The sequence below is a fragment of the Macaca thibetana genome, chromosome 18 (assembly GCF_024542745.1).
Source record: "Macaca thibetana thibetana isolate TM-01 chromosome 18, ASM2454274v1, whole genome shotgun sequence".
In the NCBI taxonomy this organism is placed as follows: domain Eukaryota; kingdom Metazoa; phylum Chordata; class Mammalia; order Primates; family Cercopithecidae; genus Macaca; species Macaca thibetana.
Window position 1 is genome coordinate 3944850 of NC_065595.1, and position 9741 is coordinate 3954590.

Below are 9741 nucleotides of genomic sequence, written 5' to 3' on the forward strand. Positions count from 1 at the left end.
AAATGTCTTTGAAATTTTCAAGTATCCTTTTTCCTGAAAATAGCGCATGGAATAACTCAGGTCTTATTCTTTTTTTTTTCCCTCCCCTAGGCACTGTCCCCACCGTGCTATTATCTTGAATGTGATTTACTTCAGCTCTTCCAAACAGACAACTGTCTGAACAATACAAGGATGCGGCCAGCACCCAAACAGACCACACTCCTCCGAAGTAGGAGGGCAATCATCACTCACCAGTGACTCCTAATGTCGAGAATGTATGCGATTCGGACCATGGCACCCGATCTAGGTAAACTGAACAGCACCGCGAACTCACAGCATAGTGAACAATCCGCTCGGCAGTCGGAGACAAGCACATTTGCAATTTTTCTGAGATTTGTCAGAATTGGAATGACTCAATCCACGGAAGGTAATGGATGTGAAAATGGGAAATAGAGCCATGAGAACGGAAGGCCGCCTTATTTCCTCTGTTCCCGTGCCTGTGGAGTTTACGCTGTAATTCAGGAAGATGTGCCAAGGAAAGGCTCTGCTCTCACCAGCCTGGGTCCAGGGCTCTGGGCCACCATTGACGTGTCGGTGCACACCAACGGCGTCCCCGGGGAGCTTACCTGGCACTGCCAGAGCAGAGCAGCTCTGCTGCAAATCCATGCTAACTCGGAAAGCTCTTGATGACCCAGAGCAGTTGGCTCAGCTGTCCTCTACCTTGCACTGTCCAGAGGACTTGGGATGGTAGGTACATGTGTATCCGCATGTGCCCACACTTGGGGCTGTCCATACAGTGTATCCACATGTGCCCACACTTGGAGCTGTCCATACAGTGTATCCACATGTGCTCACACTTGGGGCTGTACTTACACATGTATCCACATGTGCCCACGCTTGGGGCGGTCCATACAGTGTATCCACATGTGCCCACACTTGGGGCTGTCCATACAGTGTATCCACATGTGCTCACACTTGGGGCTGTACACACACATATATCGTCATATGCCCACACTTGGGGCTGTACACACACTTGTATCCACATGTGCCCACACTTGGGGCTGTACACACACGTATATCGTCATATGCCCACACTTGGGGCTATACACACACTTGTATCCACATGTGCCCACACTTGAGGCTGTCCGTACAGTGTATCCACATGTGCCCACACTTGGGGCTGTCCACACACGTGTATCTGTATATGCCCACACTTGGGACTGCAGATGGTAACACATCAAGTGACCTGCAAGGGACCCCGACAGAGGATAGTGCAGTTCTGCGTTCTCATTTCTGACACTCTTTCTTCTTATTTCAGCAATGACTTCATTTGTGTGAAACAGTCTAATGTCAGTGCGGTTCTTTTGTGACACCTGGTGTGTTATTGTCACATTGTCATCACGATCGATTGGGAAAAAGCCCTGCAGCTATTTAAAAAATTCTGTTAAGAGGTTCCCTTTCCATTGATTCTAATTCCCCTACACTTACAAGATCATTTCTCATGAGTGAGATGCTCCTGTCCCTGTCCCACCTTGACAGGGGGTGGGTGAAGGCCTCTGAGGTCTCAGTGGTCACCCAGGCCTGCCCCATGCTTTTATCTGTGGTATCAGCCATTTATTACCGCCAGGTCTCCGGCTTCGTCCCCTGCTGGCTTGGCATCTCTGGATTACATACACGGCCTTAAAATTTTCAGGTCAATTTTTGATTGAAGGGATGATTATTTATGTGCTCGTCTTTGAGAATGGCATTTCCTTTAACTGGGGTCTGCAGAAACTTCGGAGTGGTCTTCCAGCCTGGCTTGGTGCAGGCCCTCCATCCGCAGGCTTGGATTTTTCAGGGTCTCAGGGTTGGTCTGGCTCAAGAACACTGACTCGTGTTTGCACATCTCAGAGGAGACTGACACGGGAAACCAGAGTGCCAGTTCATTAATTTACAGTGAGTAATATAAGTGTCAAGTGGACCAGATGTTGGCTTCATCCTGACCAACACATTCTCTCCCTGTAGGCAAGCTACTTGGGAAGTCAAACAATCAGAAGGATGCTTGGGGAACAGGCAGTCAGAACAGGAGCATGGAGTTTGATGATTCCAACGTCCAGCCACACGGTAAGATACACCTGTCAGGCAGGGCAGGCGCTGGGCTCGGGAGCAGAGAACCTGCTCCCAGGGTTGGTACTTAGGTGGGCTTTGCAGCAGTTTTCCCACATAACTGTCCTTTCTGGCGTTTCCATTTTAGGCCTGCATCTTATCATGCTAAAGGGCCTTCCCCTCGCCCTGAGATGTGTTTGACTAGCCTGCTTTTAATTCATGCTGGATGTGAAGGCGGTCCATCTCATTGATGGAGTTTTGTTTTGTTTAGCTCTGATCATGCTGTGTTGATTGTGTACCTTAATTCTCAGAGACAAAACCGATTTCCAGGTTCTTAAAGAGCACTCCTGCATGGCCTCCAGGGTGCCACGCCACCCCCTGCAGCTGCACGAGCTCCTTCTCATTCTTTATTCCTTTATGTGCTCCCTGTGATTAACCTGGCTGCTACTCCTGTGTCCATGGCTTGGGTCTGCCTCAGCCACCTCCGGCCCCCAACATCCCCACATCTTTCTCATCAGAGGGTGGTGGCACCTTTTGCTGCTCATGGTCCAGCATTGTCACAAGGATCAGATGGCAAACAAAGCACAGCGCTGTGAAGTCTGTGCAGAGAGAAGGGATTCTAATTTCTTTTCTTAAAAAAAAAATGGCTGTTGGGCTTGATTTTCTTCATTTCAGATTGTCTGGTGGGACCCAAGAGAAAGGTGGAAAATCACTTTAAAACAACTTCGACTGCAAACCCGTTTCCATGAAGTTCCTCTAGACTTTTGTTATGTTAGTAAATCTCCCCACATAATCTCATTTGGCATAATCTCATCTTTCACTTTGGTACAAGTGCTTTAAGATTTGATCACAGATCTCTTTTTCACAGATATCCTATTCACTAGCACCCTAATGTACACAAATGCTGTTTGGTTAAGAGATACTAGCCACAAAATAAAAAATATATCTAAGAATTATCTGATATGACTTTGCAAATGCCTATCAACCAGCAAAGCGTTGCAATCAACCAGCAATACACAGTTGTTTAGTAATGCAGATCATTGCCAGCTTCACTCTTGTTAATTCGTGGCTCAGGTCCTTAGACTTTGACTTCATCTCCTGTTTTGGGAAGCTTTGCTGAACTTTAACCCGGGCTCTGTATCCACCAGTGCATTGCCTTGAAGCCTGTTTTGGTTTACCCAGCCCTCAATGGGCGTCCACCTGCTTACCGCTCCTCTGAATACCAGCCTTCACAGAAACTGCACCAGGAGATAATTAGTCACGCTAACAACCTCGGAAAGCACTGACGAGGCTGTTCAGACCCCTCATTGGAAACCGGAACAGGAGCTGTTGCTCTATAATTAGTGTATCACGCATAACTCCAAGCTGCTCACCTTCTGATACCTGGCTGCCCTCACCTTGTCTGCATCCCAACGCACAATGGAAGTGAGCGCCTGGCCTGCCATGGGTGTACAGGGTGTGTGGTGCAATATTTTGTGAGCATCATGTACCTGCAACTCTCATTAATTAAAAAGACAGCTGGTACCCTAAAAAAAAGAGGCACAGTTCATTTAATGACAGGTATTTTAAATGTGTATGCTAATTTCAGGTTTTTCCTTTCATCCCTCGGAAACACAGACGCGGAAGGAGGCTGCTGGAAGGAAGTGTGTGAGATGAGCTTATTTGTGAGTGAGCAGGAGGGAAGGGGTGGTGAACTTTCCTCCCAGGACGAGACGTGTACCTGCACTTCTCAGCCATGAGTGTCGGGAACCAGTCCTGGAGAAGCATGACAAATCGCTTCCCTGTGAAGGTGCATACCCTTTTCCTTTAGGAACAGTTGCGTCCTATTCTCTGCTATAGAAAACCATCAAAGTCTTTTTTGACATCTCTGACATGAAATAGTGAAGACAGTGCAGAAAGATGCTGCCTGGTCCCTAATGACCTTGTGTGGAGAGGGGAACAGAAACAGCTCATTAGAGTGATTTAATGTGGTATTTTGTTAAAACTAAATCAAAATAATCTATGGAATGTGGCTGAGATTCATCTGAACTTGAAATGCACAGGGCTACGCTTTATCTCTTTGTTTTCATTTTGCAACTAAATGGAATTCTAAATTTGAAATACTACAGAACAGGATGCTTTCCAAATCAAAATAAAATTCTTTTTTTTTTTTCCAAAACAGGCTCACAATCTTGGGATAACTGCATAGCAGGAAATAAACAAGACTTGGCTCTATATTTGAAGCTGCAGTACAAACAGAACCTAAAAGACAGACAGAAAGAAAAGGATACACAGACATGTATGCATGACATGGGGGAGGGGAGAAGACTATGTCAGAAAGAATACCCAGAAAAATAGTGCAGGGATGCTCACAAACTCAAATTAGCTGCAGCTTCAATGCAGTTAACTATTGTTTCCCTTTGGAAAGAATTTTATTATTCCGTTTTCCTCATCTCTTCTGAAAGAACGAGCTTTGAGCAGCATCTGCAAATTGCTGGTAGGGAAATCCTTGATCTTTACCCCTATTGAGATTGTCAAAAGATACCAAAAGCTGGAATCTGTGCTTTATCAAGTTAATGTTTTCTGGAAATTGCAGCAATACAGAAAGCAGCCTTTGCTCTGCTTTCAACAGTGTTTGAGAGGATTCTGAAACTCTCTGCAGGCGAGGAAGAAGCCACCAAACTGACCGTTTCAAATCTGTATTCTAAGTTATTTCTGCTGTTGGTGTGAACCCTGGGACAGAACGGGTGTGTACTCATTTGAACCTTAGCTCAATGGACAGCTCTAGGTGTGTAAGGGGGTTGGTGGTGGCTGTGCAGAGGAAGACACATTTCAGATTTGGTTTCTCCAAGGTTTCACGAGTTATTGGTTGCATTCCATCTAAATTATAATCCCCAAACGTGTTTAATCGAGAGCTGCACAACAGTGCAAAGTGGTGGATGTGAATGTTGAATAGAGCCCAACCTATACATTTTGGGGCCTTCCTAGGGCCTGGATTTTAACGGAGCATTATCAGTGTGACTAATTTCTCACTGTTAATTAAATGTTATAATGAGTCTTCAATACTTTTAAAACCAGAAGAGAAGTATTCTGTGACAAAACTATATATATGTTTAAAAAACAAAAGAATTCCATCTTTCTGTTGACACTTGCTCCACACCTTTGTGGGGCATTTTCTAAAAGAGAAGAAAATAACAACAAAACGTCTCATGTTTCTCAAAAGCTAAGTTGCCTTTACACACCTGTAAAAAAGCAGGGCTGAAAATTGATGAGTAAATTGAGGAACATATTTAAATACACACATATTTTAAGATGACCACAATTAATGAAATGTAAGGCTTATTGCCTTATGTTTGTGTTTAACACTGTGTCTAACTAGGGGCATCTCCAGCTTTACTAAACATTTGCAGACAGCCGTGTTCATGCACAGGTAACTGCTGGTCTCAGAACAGTGCCCCTGAGCCACCTGGAGCAAGGTCTTACTCGGTGGATTCAAGGTCACGGCTTATCATAGATGCCCTGCTGATGTACATCTTACAGATCATCCTAGGGTGGAAGGGAAAGAATGTCTCGAAATTTCAGAGGGACCACTGGAAATCAGCCACTTGGGAGTTTGGGTTGAATTGACTGCTTCTTCAATGAACCAACTACCATACATCCAGCCTACAGCTGTTAGATGGTGAGGAGTAAACATGTCCGTTCCTGGGGTCCTCATTCCACACCATGCCAGCCGTGATTGTGCTTGTGCACTCAGGAAAGAAAGGCCATGGCTATTTCTTAAGAGTGGCCCATCTTCTGATGACAGTGCAGGTTCTGATCTGGACCTGGTGAACTGCACTGATGAGCAATCCTGCTGGGCATGGGAAGGGTAGGGATCTTAATGCAAGCAGCTTGCTCATCTCTGGCGACATCCTCCAGGACATGGAAGAAAGAAACGAGAGTGCGGCAGCCCGGGATCCCCTCCGGCCCTTTGCACTGCTGTATTCTAGTCTGTGTGCATCCGGGTGGCCATCAGGTTGACCCATTCGGTATGCAGTCAATCTTTTTTCATTGGTGTGATTTTACAGGATATGACAGGAAAACCGAAATGGCTCCAGCTTGGGTCCTAAGGTAGGATCTATGATAATTGTTTACAATGAAACTGTGGGACCTTTGATTTTGAACGTGCATGATGTTAAAAATGAAAAGGGGCTGGGCGCGGTGGCTCACGCCTGTTATCCCAACACTTTAGGAGGTCGAGGTGGGAAGATCACGAGGTCAGGAGATGGAGACCATCCTGGCTAACATGGTGAAACCCCGTCTCTACTAAAAATACAAAAAATTAGCCAGACGCAGTGGTGGGCGCCTGTAGTCCCAGCTACTTGGGAGGCTGAGGCAGGAGAATGACGTGAACCTGGGAGGCGGAGCTTGCAGTGAGCTGAGATCGCACCACTCACTCCAGCCTGGGCGACAGAGCGAGACTCCGTCTCAAAATAAATAAATAAATAGAAATAAAAAATAAAAATAAAAATGTGAAAAGATAGGGGGATGCAACAGAGGAAAGAAGGGGCTGTAGAGAAAACATTCCCTGTTGGATTGGCTCGTCTTTTTTTAAATGACAGTCACCAATCTTGAGGTTACAGTGATTTTTTTCATCTTTAGGCTTTCACGTGATTTTCAAGGACAAGTTAATTTCCAACTTCTCAGTCCTTGCATCCATCACATATGACTCTGCCTGCCAGGGTTTTAACAGCAGGGCATGATAGTAATAAAAACGACAGCAACGACGGCTACAACGAATAACTCCTCTATTCATCCCTGTTTGTGAAGTCCTCGCTCCACGGCAGGCTCTGTTCTAGGCACAGGGAACCCAAAAGGAAACAAGCAGGTAAAAGCTCCTTTCCTTGTGGAGCTTGTGTTCTCGTGGAGTAGATAACTGACAAATCAGCTTCTACTAGTGCTATGGCCCGGCGTCCAGTACCGGCCATGTCCCCGGACACCTCTTCAATCAAGGTGTCTTTAATCCACTGATGAAGGTGTGTCCCCTATTTAGCAGATGAGGACACTGACATTTAGAGAGGCGAGGGCCAGTCCCCGGGTCACACAGGTGGAGTGTGGAGCTCTGTTGTTCTGACTTCAGGTTGCATGCCTTTATAACTGTTTCTGGAAGGGAGTCGTCTGGTGTCCCTTGGTTTCTCTGTGCTTCAGTTTTTTTTTTTTTTTTTGAGACGCAGTCTTGCACTATTGCCAGAGCTGGAGTGCAAGTGTGCGATCTCGGCTCACTGCAACCTCTGCCTCCCAGGTTCAAGCAATTCTCCTGCCTCAGCCTCCCAAATAGCTGGGATTACAGGTGCCCGCCACCACACTCAGCTACTTTTTTTTTTTTTTTGTATTTTTAGTAGAGATGGGGTGCCACTATGTTGGCCAGGCTTGTCTCAAACTCCTGACCTCATGATCCGCCTACCTCGGCCTCCCAAAGTGCTGGGATTACAGGCGTGAGCCACTGCACCCGGCCTGTCTGTGCTCTTATGAGTGGGTGTTCACATTCCTGTCCTGGTGTCCTTATTGCTCCCCTCCCTCTCAAGCAATGTCTGAAGCAGGTGGCCCTTGCATTCACTTCTTTGCTTCCCTCCTGAACTTGCCCCATGAGCCCAGGATTGCAGTGGCCGTTCCTGGTGTCTTTATTGCTCCCCTCCTTCTCAAGCAATGTCTAAAGCAGGTGGCCCCGGCATTGGCTTCTTTGATTCCCTCCTGAAACTTCCCCATGAACGCGGGATTGCAGTGGCCGTTGCACTCTAAAATGGAAATGTTCTTGGCCCGCTCCTGAGGTATTCACAGAGTGGGAAGGAAGCAAGACAGATAAGTAAACAACAGCACAGCTAAGTGATCAGAGCTAAAATGGGCATGTGCACACTGCTATGGAAACCCAAATGAAGGTGTTTTCATTATCTTAATTACCCTGGCTCCCTAATTCGATTATGCACTATTGGCGGCAGGTGCCACATTTTTTACTTGTTTTTCCCCAAGTGCCTAGGATAGAATTTACACCCAGTCAGTGCTCAAAAATATTCGTGAATTGATTAAACAACCTTGGCAAGTCAGACTTTCTTTTTCTTGCCTTTACTTCTTCTCCCAGTTTGATGCTCTCAAAAATTATCCTTGATGCTTCTTTCTTCGTATTTTTTTTTGCCTTAGTGATGAATATTATTTCCATGAGTTCAATTGTGTTGCCAAGGTTTTCTAACATTTGGCTAAATTTCAAAAACTAAGCCATTCAGATCAAAACACTGCAAAATTGATCAGCTAAGGGGGATTTTTACTCTCTACCTCATAAACCTAGCCAGGGCCACCACAATTGTTGTTCAGATTGTTTGGTGGCCAAGAGCCTGGTGGAGACTGAGGTCTGTATGGAGTTCTGCTAGTATGATCCTGCATCCCAGAATGGGGACTGCACTTTGAAATTAGAGTGTTTTAATCTAATTTTCCCAAAGATGCTATGTGGACTATTGGTTACCCCACACTTACAGCTTTGTAACTTAGTATAAATAAACTGGAGTGTGAAACACAAGAAGAATTGAAGTACTGTCATCAGGCTACTGTAGGCATCTGCTATTACGGCAACCAGCCCCACACATGGACTGTGATTACCACCCAACACCGTATACGTTACTTTGGTAACGTGAATTTCTAGACACTTCCCCAAAACAAAATCTTTAAGGACAGAGTCTAGACATGGTGCGTTTTTATGTAATTGCTGAATAATTCTTAAGCATCTCATTGATTGAGAATCTTGTTGTCTTCCAAGAAGATAGGTTGTCCACAGTAGACTTTCAGGAGAAGAATCATTAAATGGGATGTTGGGAAAAGATGATCTGGAACTGAAGGAAGGTTTGATAGAGACAAAGAGAAACATAAACATGGTGGATGTTCTGGCATGAAGCAAAGGGATTTTAATGTGGGGGCTTAGTATTGAGATAAGAGACAGGAAAAGTTTTCACATATCTGGTGAGTTGAAAGAAGGGTGATATTGAAATATTGTGAAATGAGGATTATTTACTAGATAATTTTCAATTCCACAGAGCCACAAAAATTTTAGCGTGATGAGAATTTTCTTTAACTTGATATGTTAGACTCTTTCTCATCAAAGTGCTACTTGTAATTTTCCCAGCATCAAGGGCATTTTCAGTCATCTCAGAGCAAGAATTCTTATTACAATATTGAAAGGATTTTCATTGCTCCAGCAATGAAATCCTCTGAACTTCCCATGAGGTTCAAGGACACCTGCCACCTTCTAGAACCAACACAAGTATTCTTACCTGGCCAGGAACAACTAACTGTGATCGGCAGGGTCAGAGAATTGCATGGGGCCAGAGAGGTGTTTTCAGGTGGAACACATGGCCATCTGAGGGCTGGCAAGTGGTGAAGTCAGAGTGGTCCCCAGTATGAGTCTGCAGAAGAGCTCAGCAGGAGCCCCTGTGCTCCCAGGCCCCCTCTGCTCTTAGAAGAGCCTCCATGATGGCCTGGATGCTTCTTCCTCTTCATCCACTTTCTTCCAGCTTGACCTGGGACACCTCCTTGGGGCTCCTCAACTTTGTTTCAGCTGGTCACCAGCAGCCCATGCAGGCACAGAGCAAGTAGCAACCAGAAGCTTTTTGACTCTAAGGGGTAGGGAGTTTGAAAATGTTTTTCCTGCTTCAAGAAACTTTTCTTAAAAGATGA

At 45.4% G+C, this 9741-nt stretch overlaps 1 long non-coding RNA gene across 3 annotated transcripts in view; it reads left to right on the forward strand.

Annotated features, from left to right (window-relative positions):
- Window positions 1-6288, forward strand: part of LOC126941272 (uncharacterized) — a 199132-nt gene extending 192844 nt beyond the window's left edge. For 2 of the 3 annotated variants that reach the window (XR_007721219.1, XR_007721221.1), the window contains 3 exons: window positions 91-726; window positions 1984-2082; window positions 3653-6288. This is a non-coding gene — a long non-coding RNA (uncharacterized LOC126941272). The remainder of the gene's footprint in view (window positions 1-90; window positions 727-1983; window positions 2083-3652) is intronic. The other variant, XR_007721220.1, reaches the window with a different exon arrangement.
- The last annotated feature ends 3453 nt before the right edge of the window (window positions 6289-9741 follow it).